The sequence below is a fragment of the Phocoena sinus genome, chromosome 1 (genome assembly GCF_008692025.1).
Source record: "Phocoena sinus isolate mPhoSin1 chromosome 1, mPhoSin1.pri, whole genome shotgun sequence".
Taxonomy (NCBI): Eukaryota; Metazoa; Chordata; class Mammalia; order Artiodactyla; family Phocoenidae; genus Phocoena; species Phocoena sinus.
In genome coordinates, this window is record NC_045763.1 from 92,772,211 (window position 1) to 92,795,696 (window position 23,486).

Sequence of the window (23,486 nt, forward strand, 5' to 3'; positions counted from 1 at the left end):
ATGCCTACCAGAACAAATGTAGCAATATAGATTATAATAAAATTTATTAACAAAAAAGAAAAATAGGAAAGGCGTTAGAAAGACTTTCTGTAGCAGACATATTTCTTCTTACAAACTGAATGGTGAGAAAATGTTAGCCAGAAACACAGAATAAAGAATATTCCAAGGAACAGGCACAACATGAACTTCTTTCCACACCTGATATCTCTACATATTTTGGGATGACCGCTCCACGTATATTTTCTTTTAAATATGCTGCAATGTCATGCCTCCAATATTTGTTCAAGTTGAACATATACCTGCTTCAATGTCTCTATCTATGTAAGATTCTCTGTGTTTAGCAGATTGTATGTAGGCAGTTTGCAATATTGGATATCTCACACAAATCAAAAAGGGTAGGGACTTCCCTGGTGGTGCAGTGGTTAAGAATTCACCTGCCAATGCAGAGGACATGGGTTCAATCCCTGGTCCAGGAATATCCCACATGTCGTGGAGCAACAAAGCCCATGCACCACAACTACTGAGCCTGCACTCTTGAGCCTGCAAGCCACAACTACTGAGCCTGTGTACTGCAGCTACTGAAGCCCACATGCTCTAGGGCCCATGCTCTGCAACAAGAGAAACCACCGCAATGAGAAGCCTGCGCACCACAACGAAGAGCAGCCCCTGCTCTCTGCTACTAGAGAAAGCCCGTGCACAGCAAGAAGACCCAACGCAGCCAAAACATAAAAAATATCAAAAAGGGTGGAAATATTCATTCCTTATATTTTAAGGTCAATACTACACTTTTGCACTTGTGTGCCGATATGTTCTAGCATATTGACTTGTATTGAAACTGCATTCTGAGGTTTGAGATAGACAAAATATCACTGAGAGTACACATTTATTTTTATTCTTTGGTTGAAAAGAAAGCAATAATAGTAAAGCACATGCACTTTATCACTGGAATTAAATTGGTCATTGACAACTCAGCTGTGAGCAAGTTTGAGAAAACATTGGTACTACTTAAGTCTCTGGCTGTGCAAGGATAATGTAAGCTAGAAAGAAGTCAGAATGAAGCTACAGGCTTGTGAAACTGGAGAATAAATGTAGAACGAATTTATTCTGGTTTTTTTTTCTTGCTGAATTGAATTTTAGTGCTTTACAAAAATTCACGCATGCTGACATAGTAGTAAATAAAATATAAATGTATTTTAAATCTTGATACTAACAGAATAGAAAAAAACAAATTTTATTAACTGCCAAAATGTTAAAATATACCAATTTATATTTAAGACTTTAAAGTGTTTATACCTAGTGAAAAGTAATTTTATTTATTAGAAGTGTCTCTCCATTTGAGAAAGGACATTTAAGGTAAACTAAAAATTTGCTTATTTCTGTTAATTGGTTAAAGTACTTTTACTAAAATGACAAGTAAGCTACATCTTATTCTTACTCTCTCCCCAACAATTTTGTCTAGATTTTTTTAGAAAAATAACACAAGTTTTAAGAATTTTCCTTAAATGAAGAAAAGTGAAGTGAAAATTATTTATACTGACTACATCACCCTCATGAACCTGGTATACTTATACAATTAGGAAGATCAAAATTTCAACTCCATCTTGTATCTAAAGAGTAATGAATTGCTTTAAAAAATCAATAGTCTGAAGGAAATTGTTGTCACACTGGAATAGACTCCATCATTACACATTTATCATTTGATTTATTGAGACTTTCTGTGCTAAATATGTAGCTTCAACTCACTTGTCATGTCAATTTTTTTAATGCATCTCAGACCTTTTTGCACAAGAAAACAATAGAGCTAGTTCATCAAAAGCATTAATCAAAGCTCATAACAATTTGTAGCTCCTTTTCTTTTTTAGAATTTACTGAGTGACTTTGTGTTTATTTCCTCCATTGAGCACTAAAAAGTAAGTCAGGCAAGCACATTATCCCCATTTTTGTAGATGGTTAAATTTAACCACAGAGAGGCTAGTGGTTTGCTGAAGACTCACATCCAGAAGCTGATTTGGAATCTGAAGCCAAATTTTCTGGATAAATTGAATACTTCTCACACCATTCACTTTACAAAACCTGAATTTCTATCAATAATTAATATATGTTTTAGCTCTATCCCCAAATGTATACCCTATTTTATAAGAGAGCTTCACATTTATATTTTTATTGGAAATCCATCATTTACTTCACAGTACTAAGTTGTCCCAGCTCATAAAAGCCTTGGCAAAAGTTTAGTTTTAGGGAATATCATATTATAATACTACATTGGAATACACCATTTTCCCTATCAATGTAGAAGCCCAAAATCACATCAATTGTTATTTTTAAAAATCAATTAAAATAAAGGGGGTGGGGAGAGAGAGAACAACTTATATTTTATTTGGTTATACTAGTTTGTGAGCAATATTATAATGTTAACAAATTATAATCAATTTAAATCAATCACTGTGTAATTTTGGTTCAATGGGAAATATAATTGAATATTGATAATTGTCTAAAAGTTCTATCAGAGCCTATTTACAGCCAGATAGATGAATGCAGGATGTCATGAGGGGAAAGCCAACACCATGTTGGAAAGCCAAGCTATAGGATGTTGCTTTACACTCTTATTACTGCAGTTCATATAAGATATTTCATATATATTATCTCTATTTTGTTAACTCATAACTTTGAAAATGTCTAGGGGTAATGCTAGACTTCAATATGTAGAGTGCATTAAGTGTTATTTTGATCAGAAACTCAGCAAAGGTCCCCTCACACACACTCTAAGTTAAAGGAAGAAGTATATGTGGTATTCGGTCAAGTTTTGGAAAATAAAGAAGCTCATCATCCTCTATTTAGTGTTCTCTGACCACTATAGTGACTTCCTCATCTGCAGTCACATCCCCCACCCTTTGGATAAGTATATACATTAGAGGTTCTTTTATCTAATAGACAGGAACAAAATGACCCCAAAGACTTACAGAACCCATGCAGCAAGGCAAAGCAGAACATATTTCACTATTCTCATCTTCATTTTTGTTTTTGTTTTTAGTTAAAACCTTACCAGTTTAGCATGATGGATGCTTATTGTTTTGATCATGATTTTCTTCTTATTTCCTTCATTTCCTGTGTGACTAAAACACTCCCATTGTCCACATTCTGTTCACTTAATGGAATCAGTATATGGAAACATTTGAAACCAGTTCTCATTAATCATGCATTTCCACCACTGCTTCAGTGAGTAATTGTATCTATGTGTTAATAGTCTTAAAAAAAACAAGCTTATTTTCTCTATGTGTAGTCCAGTACAGAAACCTTGATCATGAATAAATATTAGCTATAACTCATCATGTTCCATAATATATATATTGAGGAATTTATTTTGGTTTAATTTTGAAAACTCTGTATTTATTTATAGATTAGACAATTCCAAATGGGAATTTAATTTATTTCATATTTGCAGCTATATATGCTTTTCCATCTAGAAAATTTAACTTTATTAAAATTACTTTTTTCATTTTTCTTAGGCTATTGAAATGTAAAAGCTAATTCCTCAATATCCAGAGCTATGAAAAAGTAGTTATCTAGAGCACCCAGATAGGCTGATTTAAAAATCATGCATGGGTGTGCTTAACAGTTATTATTTGATTGAGCAGATGTGGCAGTTTATAAACATTTTGTATTATATAAAACTAGAAATAGAAGGTCAAACAAAAAGTTGAGTATTGGTACAATTAAATTTCAGAATCTAAAATTTCTCTCCATAGGCAAGGATGTAAAATTTAGTTAAAACATTTTAAGTAAATTTAGCTGGTCATAATTCCTCTTTTTTGTTCTGCTATGAGAGGCAGCTCTTAAATTACACTCAATAATGATTCTTTTTCTTCCTGTGGGAGAAGACCTTTTAAGTAGTTAGAAGATTTACAGCAGAGCTACAATTTAAGACTAGATAATTTGCTAGTATAGATACTATTCTTTATTCACAAGTAAACCATTGCCAGCTTTGTGTCCAAGAAGGTTTAATATCTTTAGTCAAGGAAAGAAAAAGAACATACATTTCTTTCTATTCTTTGTCATACTAAAAGTTTTGATAGTTCTTGCAGTAAAAATCAAACAAAAGTTACTTTGTTAAACCAATCATATTCCCCAAAATTTTCTCTTGGAAACCATGTTAAAACAATAAAACCACTAGCATTTTGTGGGAAAACCAGTCCATGGAATAAGACTTGAAAAATATGAAATGAGTCTCTATAAATTATTAAAGTGGGTTAATATGGACACAGATCTGGGACCAGAGCTGATTGGGTTAAGGTTTGGAACTTGTTCTAACTCAGGAATATTCTAGGGGTAGAGAAGGACAGCCATACATTAAGAAAAAAAGTCTAAAGTGACCTTCTTTTTTTTTTTTTTTTTTAATTGGAGTATAATTTGTTTACAATGTTGTTAGTTTCTGCTGTACAATGAAGTGAATCAGCTATATGTATACATATATCCCCTCCTTCTTGGACCTCCCTCCCACCCCAACCCCCCCATCCCACCCATCTAGGTCTCTATTTTGTTTACAAGCTTTTGTGAGCTTCTATTTTGTTTACATTGATAGCTAAGAGAATTATGTTTAGTAGATGAAACCCCTTATCATTTATCACTAACGACTTTGGATTGTTGAGAATAAGAGTGGTTGAGACATACTTGTTCTAGATGTATCATCTTGTTAGTATCAGGGCACCATTCAGAAGCTGTGGAAACCAAAGCAAGATACTGATTCTAGGACAGTTCCAATGTTTTTTAATTTTCATGTAAGAGTAGGACAGATACTTGGTTTAAAGAAGAGACCACATTCAGGATTTTGGATTGAACTTGTCTTTGGAGAGCTACAAGTCAGTTTCCATAGCTCCTCTCCACTTGGTGTTGTCTTAAGGAAGTTAAAAAAGAAATCACACTGTTTTCTTGCCACCTTCTGTAGTCAGTCTTTTATAACACCTGTTCTGAGGAGAAAAACATATAAAGGTTAAGAAGCATTACGCTTAGGATTGAACACACTCACCCATACAAAGTTATGTGGATTTGACAAAATCGTGAAGCTAAATGGTGAAATTGGGGAAAACCCCCTTGGTTTTATTGAAGAAGTATACTAAAACTCATTCAAGATATAACAACAACAAAAATCCTAATTTTTTAGTTACAATTAGTGTAATACTCCTAAAAGTATTCCTACCTTGGTTTTTCTTCCGGGATTTGTTGCTTTGTTTGTTTATTCAAATGTTTCACTGAGTGCAGACACCTGGAGTACTGCAAAACATGCATTATCTATAGATTCAAAAGGAAGATCTTTGTCCTCATTTGTTCCCACTATCAAATGTATCTGGGTTAGCATACACAATGAAGATTAATGAAGTATCATGAGTGCAGTACGGTTCCTGAAAGGCTTCTACAATTTGGAATAAAGGTCTTAATCACATGAAAAACAAAGCTGTTCATGTTTGGTGAAATAGTATTTCATGGAGATACACAATATTTTAAATTTAAAACAAATAAAAATGATTTTGTTTGTAGATGATTCTCACCTCCTTGGCAGAGCTTAAGACACTAATCTCCTGCAGTTACTGGGCAGACATAGCTAAAGACCAGGCCCAGGACCTAATTATAAGAGTGTCAGAAATTCACAATAGGCTGAAATTATCAGCCCAGCGAAGTCGCCTGTGCCAAAAGCAGTCTCTTCTAAGAAGGATTCTGTCCCTCAAACTGAAGATGGAGATATGTGAGTGAAAGAACTTGAGAATATTGAGCTCCCAGATTTTCCTGAACTCTAGGTGTACAGAGATTTTCATTTTACCAGTTGGAAAAGTGGTTATGCTTCCCCCATTGCTTATTTGAATATTATGTAAAGGCCTTCAATACAGATGCCTTAGAAGACAATGCTTGTCCTCAGGATGTCTCCACTTCCCCTCCTGACTAGCAAGACAATGATTAGGATTAACTTTCAACATGCTTATCAGTTTGGAATTGCTGAGTATGGTAATAGAAGAGAGGGATTATGCACCAAAGGAACTGCAGGAACTGGCTAACATACAGAGCAGTAATTAGAAAAGAATGCCTGGGAGTATGTATTGAAGGTGGAGTATCAAGGGGGGATTAAATATAAAGCTTCCTAAGACAGAACGTGTTGACATGGGGCACTCTCTTGCTACATAGAGTTTACCACCCTCGTGAAGGCTGCAGGAATTGGGTCTAATACACTGCTGTAATGCCTCTAATGAGCTTAGAAAATGTGATGGCTGTATAAATAGAGATTCCAGAATAGCTTTGGAAGGAAGACTGTGGAGGAAAGGATAAACATATTTGGAAAAATAGCAATGCTAGACAGGGTTTACTCTATGAGGCAGGGATACCCGGCGGCTGTTTATGTTCCTCACTTTTCTGAAGCAACCAAAAGTATATTGATGATAGGAGCAACAAAACTCACTGAGTTTCATGGAGGCTATACTTTGTAAGACAGTGCTGATGGTAGGAGTTGTTGTGACAAAACTGGACCCCATGACAGCAATGAGAAAACCAGGATCCCAGGTTAAACAAAGTCTGATTGTAGTGTTTGTGTTTTAGAAGCAAGGTGGACAACAAGATCAGAATGGCATCTGGGGCCCTAACTTGCTGAGAGAAGGCATCATTTTCTCCATGCTCAGCTAGGTCATTGGGGGTCTGTTTATAAATGGAGTCCTGGATCCAGAGTCTGTGTATTTATCTTTCTAGTTCCTAATTGTAATAAAAACAGTGGAAATAATTAGCAGTTGTAAAAATCTTACAAATTGTTTGTCCAGTAGAGTAAGATCCATTGCAGTAGGAAAACCAAAGTGAAAGCCCCTGAAACTTTCCCCTGTTACTAAGACAGTAAATAAAAATAGCATCCAATCTTAGAAAGAATGGCAATGATTAATGCCACCCACAAGCTCTAATGGTGCTACACAAATACTTAAAGATTCAGTGCTAATGTTCCTCTTACATTTACATTTAATTCTCCTGTCAGGTGAAGACCAGAGTGAACATGGCAGATGACAATGGACTACCATAACTTAACCAAGTAGAAACCCCAATTGCGCTTGCTGTGCTCTATGTGGTATTTTTTTTAACATGTTTTTGGGTAAGTAATGAAACTATTGATGGGAAAAATGCTATCATTTCATTACCCATCTGGATGGAGTATTAGAAATAACTTGTATTTATATGAGATTGACAGTAATCTTGTCTAAAGGCTAGGTTAATTCTCTTGCTCCCTGTCATAATGTAATTAAAAAGGACCTGGATGGTCTGGACATTCAAGAGGCTATGACATATGTCTTCAACAAATAGCCATTATATACTTTTGGATGTCATGTCCCCAACAGGTAACATACAAGGAGTGGATGTAGCAATGGCCCCTTTTACCATCACTCCCAGTGACTCACTTGTGAAGTTCATGTCTCCTGATCCCATGAATTTCAGCATTGTTGGCCTAGAGGTCCCGGGTTCTGACAGGGGACACAAGTAAGAGTTCCACTAACATGCAGTTAAAGCTTCTACTCTTTGGGAAATTAGTTTCAATAGACCACAGAGCACAGAAGGAAGTTACCAGTTGTCCCTGGATATCATGAAGAGGAGGACTGATGCTATATAACGGGGGTTTGGAGAAACATGTTTAGTACCCAGGTAATCTACTGGAGCATCTCTTATTATTCCTATGTCCAGTTTTAACTGTAAATGAGCAAATAAAGCAACCATATACTCATTAGAGCATGGTAGCCAGGCAGGCCACCTGCCCCCACAGAAATGCTCTACAAGGGAAAGGGAATCTCTTTTTTTTTTTTTTGCGGTACGCAGGCCTCTCACCGTTGTGGCCTCTCCCGTTGCGGAGCATAGGCTCTGGACGCGCAGGCCCAGCAGCCATGGCTCATGGGCCCAGCCGCTCCGCGGCATGTGGGATCTTCCCGGACTGGGGCACGAACCCATGTCCCCTGCATCGGCAGGTGGACTCTCAACCACTGTGCCACCAGGGAAGTCCCGGGAAAGGGAATCTTGAGTGTGTGCTAGAGAAGGAAGATAATAAGTATCAGTTAGGCTTCCTGACCAAAACCTGAGGTAGCATGTGTAGCTTATCCCACAACTCTTTCTTTAATATGTTTTCTCAGAATATGACCAAGTAGACTCTTGTAAAAGGAAAGAAGTGGATTTGCATGCTGCTAGGAGTGAATTGTAGGTTGTTTTTTCATGCACCACCCTATTCCCTATCAAGGACCATTTTACTCAGCCACCATATCAGTAAGGTGCAAAAAAAAAAAAAAAAAAATCTCTGACTTGTAGTACTTGCCAATTTCTATTGTGTAAAATCTCCCATCATGGCTGCTTTCAAGCTGCTACCAGTTTAACACCTAGCCTGCAAAATTCATGAACGTTCGTGCTGTGAATGTTGGCTGCAAAGAATTCACAGGTGAGCCCTCTCCAGAGAAATGTCTTGGCTGGATGGATAATTATGCTATCCACTCCCTACTACTGGGTCAGCAGGAGGCTAATCAATGAATGGCATGGGGATACAAAAGGTCATCACCCTTGCCTTAAGTTAGGAACAACTCTGATGTTTAATTTGTGTTTCTGAGGTCCCCATGGCAGCAGGATGAATCCAGTCTCCAGTGAGGATCACATCCTTGCTTAACTTTCTCTCCATATCCTATTCTGCTTCTTTCTCTCCCATTCTTCTGAGAGTGTGCTCTGAAAATATAAGAATCTCCATCTCAGACTCTGCTTCTACAGAAACTGACCTGAGACATTCACCAATAAACCCTCCCTGTTCCTTAACCTTTATGTGTGACTGTGTGCTATTTTCCTTCATTCATCTTGCCAAAGCTCTACAAACATAAGTAAATGACTTCTATATTTGCTTTATGCTTTCTTTCAAAGAAATTCATTTTCAAATGTGAAGAATAGAATCAACATGGTTGATAACATTAATGAATAATTTCTACTTTATTCCAAGAAGAAAATATATAAGTGGGTATTTTGACTTTGAACTAATTCAACTCTTAAAACTCAGAATATCTCATGACACTAAACAAGTTGCAATCACAGGACCACCATCAGAAAATCTCAAAAAGATAAGCCAAAATCACCAATTTTTTAAAACATGACACTGTGAAATAGTGACACCAAATTTAGTAAGTAGAACTAGTATCTTAAGAAACATGAGAATAAACACAAAGGAACTTAAAATATAGTTAATATATTTAGAGGAGTAAGAAAGTGTGTTAAATCTCTGAAACAGTATAAGTCACTTACAAATATAACTAAATAGAAATCTTTGAAATAAAAAATAAATTCTACAAGAAAAACCCAACTAAATTAATGACTGAATAATAATAAAATAGGTTCATCTGAAAGGCTATTTGGCAAACTGAAAAATTGAAGCCAGGAAATTTCCCATCGCTAAAAAGTCAGAGATGAGAAATATTTCAAAAGCCTAAAAGGCAGAGGGTATATACAAAAAGATGCAAAAAGGATAGATCCAATCTAAGAGCAATTCCGAAAGGAGAAGTAGAGGCAATATTCAAATAAATAATATTAAAATTTTCTATTAGCTAAAGATAATGTTCTTTCTAAAATTGAATGGTTCCACTAAATACCAAGGAAGATAAACAATGATAGATTGGTAGATCGGTAGATTGATAGATGATAGATAGAATGATAGATAAATAGACAGATAGATAAAACTTGGTGAAATTTCACTACATCTTGGATAAAGGCTGCATTACAGCTATGTGGATAAATATCAATATTAAACTTGAAAGGAAAAGTGAGAAAAAGGTTTTATTTAATTTAGAGTGTAAAAGGAAGGATTGTATCTTGAAATAGGATTCATAGCATAGAAAGTAGAAACATTCTCTGTGAGAGGGAAGAGCTTCCTGTCCTCCAATCTTTTTACCAACAAATACATAATTTCAAATGGTAAAGTCTTGATATGTAAAAGTTATCTAGAACTATTAGGAGCATAACTATTTCCTGCCAGATCCAGCATTAGATAGACAGTTACATAAGGCTGGAGTAGTCCATCATGTATCTTTATTCAGATATGTGCTGGTGACCACCTGACCTGGACTCTGTGTACTTCATTAATCTAGCTAGGGGTTAACACTGTACAACATTGTAGTCCATGAACAACATCCTTAGTCATCATTCCTAATCTTCACTGTGGTACTGCCTGGTGCAAGAATGTTCCTGAACTCATTGTTGTGGAACAAGAGCAGCTTCATTATTACCCAAGTACCTGTTAGGGTTGTGCTTGTAAACACTGAGATTGGATATTGGTTATCCTGCAAAGGAAAACTCCCAAACTCTTCTGGAAAAATATAATAGGTCCTCTACCAAAACAAAGCAAACAACAAACAAAACAACAACAGAAAGAGTTACATTAGGTTTAGATTTCTTTTTGGCAACACTAAACGTTAACAGTAGTTTTTTTGTTGTTGTTTTTTTTGTTTCTGACACATCAGAATTTCTCAGAGCAAGTTATTTTCTGGATGTAAGATATCAGAGGAGGTCATTGACTTTTTCAGGTCAATTGGTCTAAAATTTTAAACCAGACATACTTGAGGTTATTTATGAGAGCTATTCTGTGACAGAAGCAATTTGCTGTAATTCTAGTCATCCTCTTGGTTTTGCAGTGAATATTGTTTTTTCACCTGTTTCTTGGACTTCTTATCACACCAGGATTAAGGCACAAACTTTTAGGCACATTTGAAAAACAAGTGAAGTTTTTGTAAGTTGATTTTACCTTTCTCAGTGCAATCTTCTTTACTTTCCACTAGGCTATCCTTCCCCTCCTTCTTCCTACTCCTTCTCCAATATACATGAAGCCTCCAGCTACTCCTTTATTCAGAACGCTTGGACTCCCTATCATTGGCACTACAGTACATTCCTGGCTCTGATCTGTCCCCTCTGAAAACTCAGACTTTCTCCTTTCTGATGTAAAATTACAGTGTAATTAATACTTGCTGGGAATACACAACACAGTGTATACTCTGTAGTCAGATATCTGGATTCTATCCCCATGCTGGTTTACCATAACAAATACCACAAGCAAAGTACCACAGACTGGGAGTATTAAACAATAGAAATTTACTGTCTTATAGTTTTTGGAAATAACAGTCTGAGATTAAAGTGTTGGTAGGGTTAGTTCCTTCCAAGGGCTGTGAAGGCAAATCTGTTTCATGCTCTCTTCTACATTCTGGTGGTTTGCTGGCAATCTTTGGCATCCCTTGGCTTCTGCTACATCACCCAGATCTTTGCCTTCATCTTCACATGGCATTCCTCTTGTGTGTATGTGTCTTTCTTCAAAGTTCCCCTTTTATAAAGGAACCAATGATATTGGATTAGGGGCTCCCCCTACTCTAGTACAGCCTCTAAATTAACTAATTACTTCTGCAATAACCCTATTTCTAAATAAGTTCACATTCTGAGGTATTGGGGGTTAGGACTTCAACATATGAACTGGAGTGAGGACACAATTCAATTCGTAACTACCTGAAACAAAATTTTTGCTTCTATTAAAAGTAGAATGACAGGGACTTCCCTGGTGGTGCAGTTGTTCAGAATCTGCCTGCCAATGCAGGGGACATGGGTTCGATCCCTGGTACGGGAAGATCCCACATGCCGCAGAGCAAATAAGCCTGTGTGCCACAACTACTGAGCCTGCACGCTAGAGCCTAAGAGCCACAACTACTGAGCCCTGCATGCCACAACTACTGAAGCCCACACACCTAGAGCCTGTGCACTGCAACAAGAGAGTCACGGTAATGACAAACCCATGCATTGCAACGAAGAGTAGCCCCCACTCGCCCCAAATAGAGAAAGCCCACACACAGCAACAAATACCCAAAGCAGCCAAAAATAAATAAATAAATAGATTAATTAATTAAAAAAGAATTAGAATGACAGAATTATTTACTCATAGTGTTTTTATGAGGATTGAGAGAATTAATATCTAGATAGCATTTAGAACAATGTTTGACATGTAATAAGCACTCCTGATAGTGAGTAACCTATATATGATATTAATACATTTTAATAAAGATGTTCAGGAAAAATGATTTTAACTCAGATCCACCAGAACTTATGGGAGCTATATGTATTTTCAGCAGGCAGAATTTTTGGTTCTTTATTTTTTACAAGCCAAGCAAAATAGCATTTGGGAAATAATCATGACATTGATAATAAGTGCTGCTTATAGCTCCTGAAATATCAGTCACCTGGCATTAAAAAAAAAATCACACAGATTTACTACCAGGAAGGTTTTCGGTAGTATGTTCCGATAGCTCTCATCTATCTGGTCACGCATTTCAGGAGAGTCATGTGACATATTCTTTAGCGTTTCATTCAGGAAATGACTTCTGTAGTTTGCTTTATGTGCAAAATTTTGATTTTAACATAAAATTCTAAATGTATATTTCCATACATTAATGTGGGAAAAAAAAGAAACAATGCTAGAAAATCCTCTTAGGCTGTTTAAATTAAGGCATAAACATATTCAATACTGTTAAGATGTAAATTAACTACATATTGCATTCTGATACAGCTGTATAAATGTTTATACTTCTATAATCTTGATAATAATAAAGGATTGAGGTTATTTTTATACATGTATTTTCTAAAAACCCATTAACACCTTTTCTACCTGCTTGCACTTTGTGTTTTATGTTGTGATATTGACAAAATGATCAAATTCTTGCTGTAGTTTGGCTTGCACATTATATTTAATTGTGCTGCAAGCTCATATGACTAGAGATTATAAGAAACAGTTTTAGACAATTAAAAAATGAGCACAAACCCAAGATTCCAAAGTGATGGAAAGAATTTAAATGGGGCAATAAAAATTTCAGACCTTCAGAAGAATTTGCCATTCTGATAATGTAGACCTTAACTCTCCTATTTGGTTTCTTTAAATCAACTTTATTGAGGTGATGCCATACAATAAACAGCACATAAAGTATATAATTTGATAAATTTTGACTTATGTATATATTCATCCATCATCATATTTGAGATAACATATCCATTAACCATAACTGTTTCATTGTAACCTGATCTAACTATTACCTCTTGGTCCTATCCATGCCTTACCCTCTGTCTCCAGGAAATCATTGTTCTACTTTCTGCCACTTAGCTTGCATTTACTAAAATAAAATATAAATGGCATCATACAGGATGTACATATTCTTCTTTGGCCTCTGTCACTCAGCATAATTTTGTGAGATTTATCCATGATGTTTGTGTATCACTAGTTTATTCTGCTTTATTGCTGATTAATATTACATTGCTTGGCTACATATAGTTTGTCCATTTACCTGTTAATGGCCACTTGGGTTCTTTCCATTTTTTTGGCTATTACAAATGAAGTTGCTATGAACAGGAATGCACAAGGTGTGTAGTGATATATGAATGTGGTTATCTACTCTCTCGAGGATACTTAACCCCTGTAATTTAAAATGGTCAGATTGATCTGGGTCAAAGTGGTCACATTTGACTTGGGACAGAAAATGAGTTTTAAAGTGATATGTCTGTAAAGAAATTATCATCTACTCAAAAATCTTTAAAAACTTGTCATAGAATTTTGAAGCAGCCTATGAAAAAATGTAACACATCACTTCAATATAAAATTGGATGAGCCTACTGACATTGTGGAAAAACTAGGTCATGTTGGTCACCTGTGATTTGTGTGCTGGCTCTATCAAAAAAGAATTCTCATTTTGTAAGCTCCATTTTATATCAATTATGACTAATATTTTCAAATTTTATGTTTTTCTGTAAAAAACAAACAAACAGAACCCCCAAAACAGTGATTAGAAAGTTTTGGTACTCTTTGCACAAGTTGAAAAATGCCAATATTTGACAAAATGTCTTATTTCTATACTTTGATGAAGATGATCTACAACTTATTATGATTCTTTGCTTTCAAGTTTGGTTTTGGTAAGTGGTAGCACCAGAGATTGCTGCTGATCCTGAAAATCCTATTTACCTATACAAAAGTCATCTTTTTCATCAAAATCAGGTCCTGTTCTAAAGGTTTTGTTAAAATTGGGAGCAGAATATCAAGATGTTTCTTACATGAAAAAAATAAACTGTGTTTCCAGAATATAAATATAATTTGACTGAAAAATGAGATAAACCTTTTGATGTAAGGCTCTTGATCACTACTTTAGATGCTTCCAAAAAATGATGAAGTCTATTGGCCAATGTGTTCTTTTAGATAGCGATATCATAAGAAATAAAATATTTGAATACCTTTTGTGAAAAAATTTGATTAAAAGTGACAAAGTCATTAGATAAAAATGAGAAAGACTTTCATTGTACAAATAAATCTGTAGACATTGAGGAAACTAAACAAGTTTTTTAAATGATACTCTTAGGAGTGACCATTAATTTGCAATGTGTATTTTTTTTTCTAATAGATAATATAAAGAATGGAAATCTTGCCAAATACAGCTTCTGTTGACTTGAAGACAAAGAAAGTGATGTAATGCAAACTCAATTTAAAGGGCCTTGAATTCTAGTGTTTCTTGAACATAAACATTCTCATCTCATAATAATCTTTGGGATCTCAGATTCTCCATCTCTTTATATATCTTTGGGAGTCAAGGCTTACAGAAAATAGCAAGATAAAAATGTTGACCTAGGGCTTCCCTGGTGGCGCAGTGGTTGAGAGTCCGCCTGCCAATGCAGGGGATATGGGTTCGTGCCCTGGTCCGGGAGGATCCCACATGCCGTGGAGCGGCTGGGCCCGTGGGCCATTGCCGCTGAGCCTGCGCGTCCGGAGCCTGTGCTCTGCAACAAGAGAGGGCATGGCAGTGAGAGGCCTGCGTACCGCAAAAAAAAAAAAAAAAAAAAAAAAGTTGACCTATTAGATTGCAAAAATGACACTGATTTGGGCATGTCAACAAAAATTTACAACCTCAAAATTTTATTCATGCCCTATAACATTATTCTTTCCATTAAAAATTTACTTTCTGAAATAAATTTGTATTTATTTCATTTTTTTTAGGAGTGGGCATATTTTGCATAAAAATGAAATCACAAATATTATGTTCATGTTTTATACTCATAAAGAACATCATTTAAAATGCAACAACATAGATATATCACAAGAAAATTTTATTTAAAAGCAGCTGTTATTATTTTTATTCTGAAGGTCTGTGGGAGCCATTTCCTTTATCAGACACTCAAAATACAGAGTCAATATACACTGATCTACAAAATATTTAATTCAGTTTGTTGGTAGAAATTAATTCTATCTTTAGGTGTAAAAAGCACCTTATTTGACAAAAGATGTGATTAAGTTAATGATCTTAAGAAGAGGTGCTTATTCTGGATTATTTGGGTCCGCCCTAAATGCCATCACAAGTATTTTTATTAAAAGGAGGCAGAGGGATTGTAGATACACACATTGGAGAAAGTGATGTGAAGATGGTAGCCGACATTAGGGTGATGCTACTACAAGTCAAAGAATGTCAAGGTCTTCTGGCAGTAGAAAAGGTATGGAATGGATTCTCCACCAGAGCCTCTGGAATGACTTCTGTTGATACCTGGGTTTGGGGCTATGGACCCCACAACAGTGAAAAAATAAAGTTATGTTGTTTTAGGCCACCAAGATTGTCATAATTAGTAATAGCTGCCCTAGGATACTAATACAGATGTAAATAAAAAATTTGTAACACGATATTAGAAAATAGAAATCAGTACTAAAATAATTTTTTGCCATGACCAAGTAGAGTTTATAACAGAGATGCAAAACTATTTCAAAATTTGAAAATTAATCAATGTAAACCACTAGTTAACAGGTTAAAGAAGAAAAATCACATGAACATATAAATTGATGTAGAAAAAGCATGTGATAAAACTCAACATCTTCAAATATCTACAGCTAACATTATACTTAATGTTGAAAAATTGAATGGTCTAGCCAGTGAAATAATAAAAAAAAAAACAGAAGAAGTAAAAGACATCATAAAATGTCATACAGAGTGCTGTGGTCCTCTAAAAATCAGGAGGGACTTCCCCTCAAACCGAAAGTTGATTCTCATGCTTATAATGATGATGACACATGCAAAAGGGTGTGAAAAGGTGAGAGCAAGACCTCTCAAGCAGGCCAAACATGGCTTGAGAGAGCAAGGAAGGAGACTTCCTGGGTTTTTATTCAGGCTGGGATGAATGTTCCTACACAGTCAGGGACTTGTGTTATCTAAATCTCCCATGGGCTCCAAAGAATACTCAGACTTTCTTATTGGTTGTCCATATAAGGAGCAAAAAGGGAAAAGGGAGTGGTGAAACTTAAAGGTTTTCAGTAAAATGTAGTCAGACTCTTTATCACACAAATGAGAAAGGAAAAAATTAAATTTCCCCTATTTGCAAATGACATAATTGTCTATGTAGAAATCTCAAGGGATCTAAGAAAAAAAACACTTCAAGAACTAATAGGTGACTTTAGTGAGGTCATAGGATAGAAGATGAACATACAACAATCAGCTTTATTTCTATTTATTAAATGTAAAAATTTAGACACTGAAATTAAAATATAAAACCATTTACAATCACTCAAAAAAGAAATACTTAGATGTAAATATAGCAAAATATACAGGATTTGTATACTGAAAACTGTAAAAGTCTGGTGAGATAATTTAAAAATGTAAATAAATGGAGAGACATTATCATGTTCATTGATTGGAAGACTCACCATAGTAAAGATGTCAATTCTCCCCACATTGTTATATAGGTTTAACTCAATTATCAAAATCTCAGCAGCATTTTTTGTAGATATTTACAAGATTATTTTAAAATACATACAGAAAAGCAAAGAAACTACAGTGGCTAAAACAAATTTGAAAAAGAGTAAAGTGAGAGAAATTGTTGTTGCTGGAACAATTGGGAATCATAGGCAAAAACAAAAAGAAGAACCTTCATCTAATTAACACAACTTATACAAAATTAAATCAAGATGAATCACAGATTTAAATGTAAAATATCAGACTATAAAACTGTCAGGGAAAAAATGGACAAAATATTCAAGATTTGGGGCTAGGCAAAGAATTTTTAGACCTGACAACAAAAACATAATATATATAAGGAAAATTTGATAAATTGGACTTTATCAAAACTAAAAACTTTTTTTCCCTGAGAGGAATCCTTTTAAAAGGATAAAAAGACAAACTACAGAGTGGAAGAAAATATTTACAAACCACGTATACAGCAAAAGACTAATATCTGGAATATAGAAAGAACTCTCAAAAGTCAACAGTAGTAAAACAATCCAATTAGAAATGGGCAAAAGACATTCCTATTGTACTCATCAATGGTCAAGTGATATAACTTCTTATAAAGATTCACTTTTGCTGTTTATTGGGTTTTGGATAAGAAAATCTAAATTGTTACACACCTTGGAGAATGTTAGCTGTGTTTGTGCCTCAGCTCACTATTATAGGAATTGTTCTGACTAATTTAATTAATGGAAGGTCAATAATATTAAAAAAGCTTAGAATGTCTTTGTTTGGAAGTAATAGAATACCCTGTTACAATGGCTTTAAAAATTGGGGTTTGTTTTACATAATGAGAAAAGTCTAGAAATAGGTAGTTTCTGGCATTGAATTAGTAGCTTAACAATGTTAGGGCTGTTGTATTTAGTTTTCAGGTTCTTCCCCTCATGGTCACAAGATGACTGTTACGACTGCAGCCATCATATTAGCAACTGAGGCAGGATAAAGACAGAGAGCTAGAGGAACCAGCAATGTTTGTGCCAGACAGAACAAAAACTTTCCTAGATTCTCCACAGCAGTTTTTCAATTGTGTCTCATGGTCTAGAGCTGTGTCATTTGGCCACCCCTGGCTGAAAGTCAAGAAGAAAGAAACTTGGAAATGGAAATTTGGTCACTCAACAAAGATAACCTGCCACAGGCATGGAAGAGTTGTGCTTATGGAAGATGATAGCAGCACTGAGAAGAATTAAAGGGGCTTCCTTTTTAGATATCTGAGATTGTCTCACTGGATATCTGGTGATCTGGTGACATGGGGCCCAAGTAGACTGTTGCCTTTTGAGGAAATAGAAGATGAGTCTTCTGGGAGAAGATATCTGTCTGGAAGAGAGCCAGCTCAGAATCTCATGGACAGACTAAATGAAGAGTTTACTGCTTTCCTATCCTTATTATATAAAAAAGAAAGACAGTCATTTTAATATCATTCAAGAGAAATGAGCTCCTGAGAGCCTTGATGAAACTGTAGATTTCTTGTTTGTTTCTTATGGTGGTCAAATAACATTTTACAACACATTTTATTAAGTTCTTTTGGGAGTGTGAAGCACTGCTCTTTTGGAACTTTTTCCCCAGATATATGTGTGACCTTTAGTGGAATTCCCCATAACAGTGAAGTTGATCCTTAACGGCAAAGTTAAATCAACACAAGGATTACCCACAGTGCACCTTCAGAAGGATGCTGAACATCATGTTTACTCAAGAGGGAAAATGGAATGCTCTTAGGTGTTAAAATCTAAATAGAGAATGAAACAATTATAATCTAAAGTACTGAGCATACTTGCATTTCATACCTTGATGGGTTTTTTGGTTTGTTTTTTGTGATGGTGTGTTTCTCTGTCTGAAATTTCTCTCCATGCCTCTCCCTTTCTACCCGATACAGAATTCGTATATATCTTTCCTAAGTCAAATCACTATCAGTTTTTATGCCAGTTTTTTCTGAACCCAATACCTTATTTACCGCTGCCAAAATTCATCATCATCTCTCTAGAACTTTTAGAGATAATCTGGCTGGATTTATGAACAGGTTACTTTCAGTACTGACGAATTGCGTATCTGCTTGTCTTCCTTAAAACAATGGATATATTACTTCAGTGTGGATGTATAATTTATTTTTGAATTCTTAACACCTCACAGAGACATTCAGTCATTCATTTGTCACCTGTAATTCATCTAATAATATTTGCTGATTTTCATTAGTCACTTATAATTAATCTAATGCTTAGTGAATGTCTATTATCTACTTGGCAGTAGTTTAGTGATAGGTTTGTAAGGGTGAAAAAAAATATCAGATTAAGTCCCGGCACACAGTGGTGAGAGCAGTGGGACAGAAACTTCAGGTAATCTAAAATGTAGTGTGAGGAGTAATATACATGTAGGAATGCACAAGGTAAAATTAGGGTACATATTTTGCAGTAATAAATTTTTATTTAATTGTCACGGGCTACCATCATATATGTTATGCTGATATATGATGGGCATATCATATATATATTCTTTGAAATGTGGTATGAGGATATTCATTGCCATAGAGTAAGAAAAAACAGACTATTAACAACCAAAGAAGTCACTGGTTTCTGATGTGAGCATTACAGAACCTTTTAAAAGAAAGAATAGAGAATGGAATGACTAGAAAATAAATTATTATTCAGTAATTTATATCTTTATTTGATGCCACCATTGTAGTGTATATATATATTTTTATAAGCTCTACTGATAATTTTAAGAGATGCTGAATTTATATATAAATATCTATGTTTATATCTCTATCATCTATCTATCTATCTATTTATCAATCTATCTATCTATCTATCTATACACTCACTCAGGTACTATTTCAAGTATTTGGTATTCTGTTGCTAACAGTACTCCTGCTTATCTCTGAAAAAGGCATGTGAAAACTGAACCAAGCTGACGTCATCCTCTGAGTATAGCTGTATCCTTTTTATTCTCTGAAGTGGAGATGAACTGAAGGTACCAGGCACACAAGTACTCTTTTCCCTTCTTGTACATAGTATAGCTCTAATTTTACTATTTTCAGGTTTGAGAAGTTTTAAATTAAAAAAAAAGTCTTTTTGTAATGCCCTACACTATGTTTTTTTGGACCTCTCACTGTTGTGGCCTCTCCCGTTGCGGAGCACAGGCTCCAGACGCGCAGGCTCAGCGGCCATGGCTCACGGGCCTAGCCGCTCCGTGGTATGTGGGATCTTCCCGGGCCGGGGCATGAACTCATGTCCCCTGCATCGGCAGGCGGACTCTCAACCACTGTGCCACCAGGGAAGCCCTACACTATGGGTTTTGATTCAGACAAATTGTGTTCATTCAAACCATCCAAGTTTGAAATCGATCAATCAATCAACTTAGAAACATCTATTGAACACTCCTACAAATGGCATTCACTAAGACAAGTACTACATACAGCATTGGGTAATTTAAATCCAGCTTTAGTGGTTCTCTCAGAAGGCAAATAAAAGTCATATAATTTTCATATTTCCTTCGCTTTGGAGCAACCATCATGATTTAATCCATGACACATTGCTCTTTATAATGAACATGAATGTTATTTTAGCATGATAATTTCTTTGTGTTTATGTTGAAATCAATCAACAATAAGGACCTCTCTCCATAAATATACATGTATTTAAAAACAAATGCAGACCCAGCAATCCCACTACTGGGCATATACCCTGGGAAAACCAAAATTCAAAAAGAGTCATGTACCAAAATGTTCATTGCAACTCTATTTACAATAGCCCGGAGATGGAAACAACCTAAGCACCCATCATCGGATGAATGGGTAGGGAAGATGTGGCACATATATACAATGGAATATTACTCAGCCTTAAAAAGAAATGAAATTGAGCTATTTGTAATGAGATGGATAGACCTAGAGTCTGTCATTCAGAGTGAAGTAAGTCAGAAAGAAAATACCATATGCTAACACATATATATGGAATTTAAGGAAAAATGTCATGAAGAACCTAGGGGTGAGACAGGAATAAAGACGCAGACCTACTGGAGAACGGACTTGAGGATATGGGGAGGGGGAAGGGTGAGCTTTGACAGGGTGAGAGAGAGTCATGGACATATACACACTAACAAACGTAGTAAGGTAGATAGCTAGGGGGAAGCAGCCGCAAGGCACAGGATATTAGCTCGGTGCTTTGTGACAGCCTGGAGGGGTGGGATAGGGAGAGTGGGAGGGAGGGAGACGCAAGAGGGAAGACATATGGGAACATATGTATATGCATAACTGATTCACTTTGTTGTAAAGCAGAAATTAACACACCATTGTAAAGCAATTATACCCCAATAAAGATGTTTAAAAAAAAAAAATGCAAACCTTGGGGACTTCCCTGCTGGTCCAGGGGTTAAGAATCTGCCTTCTGAGGCAGGGGACATGGGTTCGATCCCTGGTCAGAGAACTAAGATCCCACATACCACACGCCGGGCAACTAAGCCCGTGTGCCACAACTACTGAGCCTGCATGCTCTAGAGCCTGCAAGCCACAACTAGAGAGCCTGCACACCATAACTAGAGAGTAGCCCGCACAATGCATCTAGAGAAGCCCGCACACTGCAACAAAAACACCGTGCATGCCACAATGAAGATCCCACGTGCCACAACTAAGACCCAACACAAATAAATAAAGAAAGAAATATTTAAATAAATAAAAATAAAATGCAAATCGTCTTTGGGAATAGAAATTTTTTAATAGAATATAATTAACTTGTAGAGAATTGAAACACTGAAGTTTCATGTGATGTTTAAATACAAAAGATAAATTTATCATTTAAAAAAATCTGAGCATTACATTTTCTAAATCTTAGAATTTTATTTCCTCACGTTTCTCTGATGAAAATAATTCAAATTAGACTATGTATTACATATAGTTATTTTCATCAGGTACATTTTCTAATTTATCCATAGGGAGTTACAGATACAGAAAAGATCAAAGCATAGATATGGTTTTACTTAATAAGAAACTATTCCTGTTTTTTTTTTAAAGCATCATTCATCATTCAACAACACTCAGTGTGTATATAAGAACTATATCCCAAGAAGCTGAGAAAAATATAAAGATGAACAAGACACAGTTCTTCTCCTAAGGGGCATTTAATCTAGTAGACAGTGTAGAATTATGCTCACAAAGAGCAAAACAATGCAAAAAATTATATTTGGGGCTTCCCTTGTGGCGCAGTGGTTAAAAATCCGCCTGCCAATTCAGGGGACATGGGTTCGAGCCCTGGTCCAGGAAGATCCCACATGCCGTGGAGCAACTAAACCCATGCACCACAACTACTGAACTTGCGCTCTAGAGCCCATGAGCCACAACTACTGAGCCCACATGCCTAGAGCCTGTGCTCTGCAACAAGAGGAGCCACTGCAATGTGAAGTCCACACACCACAGTGAAGAGTAGCCCCCACTCTCTGCAACTAGAGAAAGCCTGTGCACAGAAACAAAGACCCAACACAGCCAAAACCATATTAATTAATTAATTAATTTAAAAAATTACATTTGATAGCATGATAAATTGTTAAAGAATTCAGAAGTAGGGGAGGAGGAACAATTATTTACTGGTGGACAAAAATTATAACTAACTAACCTCCAGGTAACCTAATAGCTTCATTAACTAAAACTCCCCATCCTCTGTACAAGTTATACTGATTAATGTCCCCCAAATTCTCAAAACTAGTAACTAAGCTACTCTTCAATATGGCCATACCTATCTGCATCCAGCAGTTGAACTGAATGCCTACCAAGAGTCAAGTGTGTATTCTCAAACCTGTTTTTGCCAATAGTGTTTATTATTATAATCACATAATTTATAATGAAGTAGTATTGAAATATTGTATCTTTAAAAATCATGTTGAAATCTCTGGGAAATTTTAATGAAATGACTCTAAGAATTGCTTTCAATATAGAAATGTGATAGATATTTTTAAATATTTGAAAAAATACATCAAATTACTTCATATACATCTTTGTTCTTGCCCCAGTTCAAAGAAAATAATATTGAAAGTTGCATTCTGAATATGGTGAATAAATCAAAGATTAGAAAGTTAACCTTCATTTCATACATTTTATGAAAAAAATAAAATATTAAAGGTGTCTGTAGGCTGCTGTCTTCTAATCCATATCACTTTTAAACTTCATTTGATTCCAACAATTTTGTGCAAGCTATAATGCAGGTATTATCATCCTCTTTTTGCAAATGAAAAATTAAGCTTTATTTAAATTATGACTCCCCAAACCACACAGCTAGATGACCAAGATGGAACTTTAACCAAGGTTATTTAAAGTTGGGTCCAATGTTTGTTCCTACCTCTTTATAAGTAGAATATTTTGGAGAGAAGAATTAATTTGCTATCATGGAGTAAACTGATCATGTATATGTGAAATGTATATATATGAAAAAGAATAAGAGATAAAATATCAGCACACTAGTTGGTTGAATAGTGTCTCCCCCGAAATCTTTGTCCACCTGGAACCTCAGAAAATGACAATATTTGCAGATATAACTAAGGAAAGGAGCCCAGGATGAGATCATTCTAAATTACGGTGGGCCCTATTTCAACAGCAGGTGTCTTTATAAGAGACAGAAAATGCCAAGGATTGCCAGAGCTACCAGAAGCTTGGAGATAAGTGTCAAATGGATTCTGCCTCAGAGACTCCAGAAGGAGCCAACCATTCCA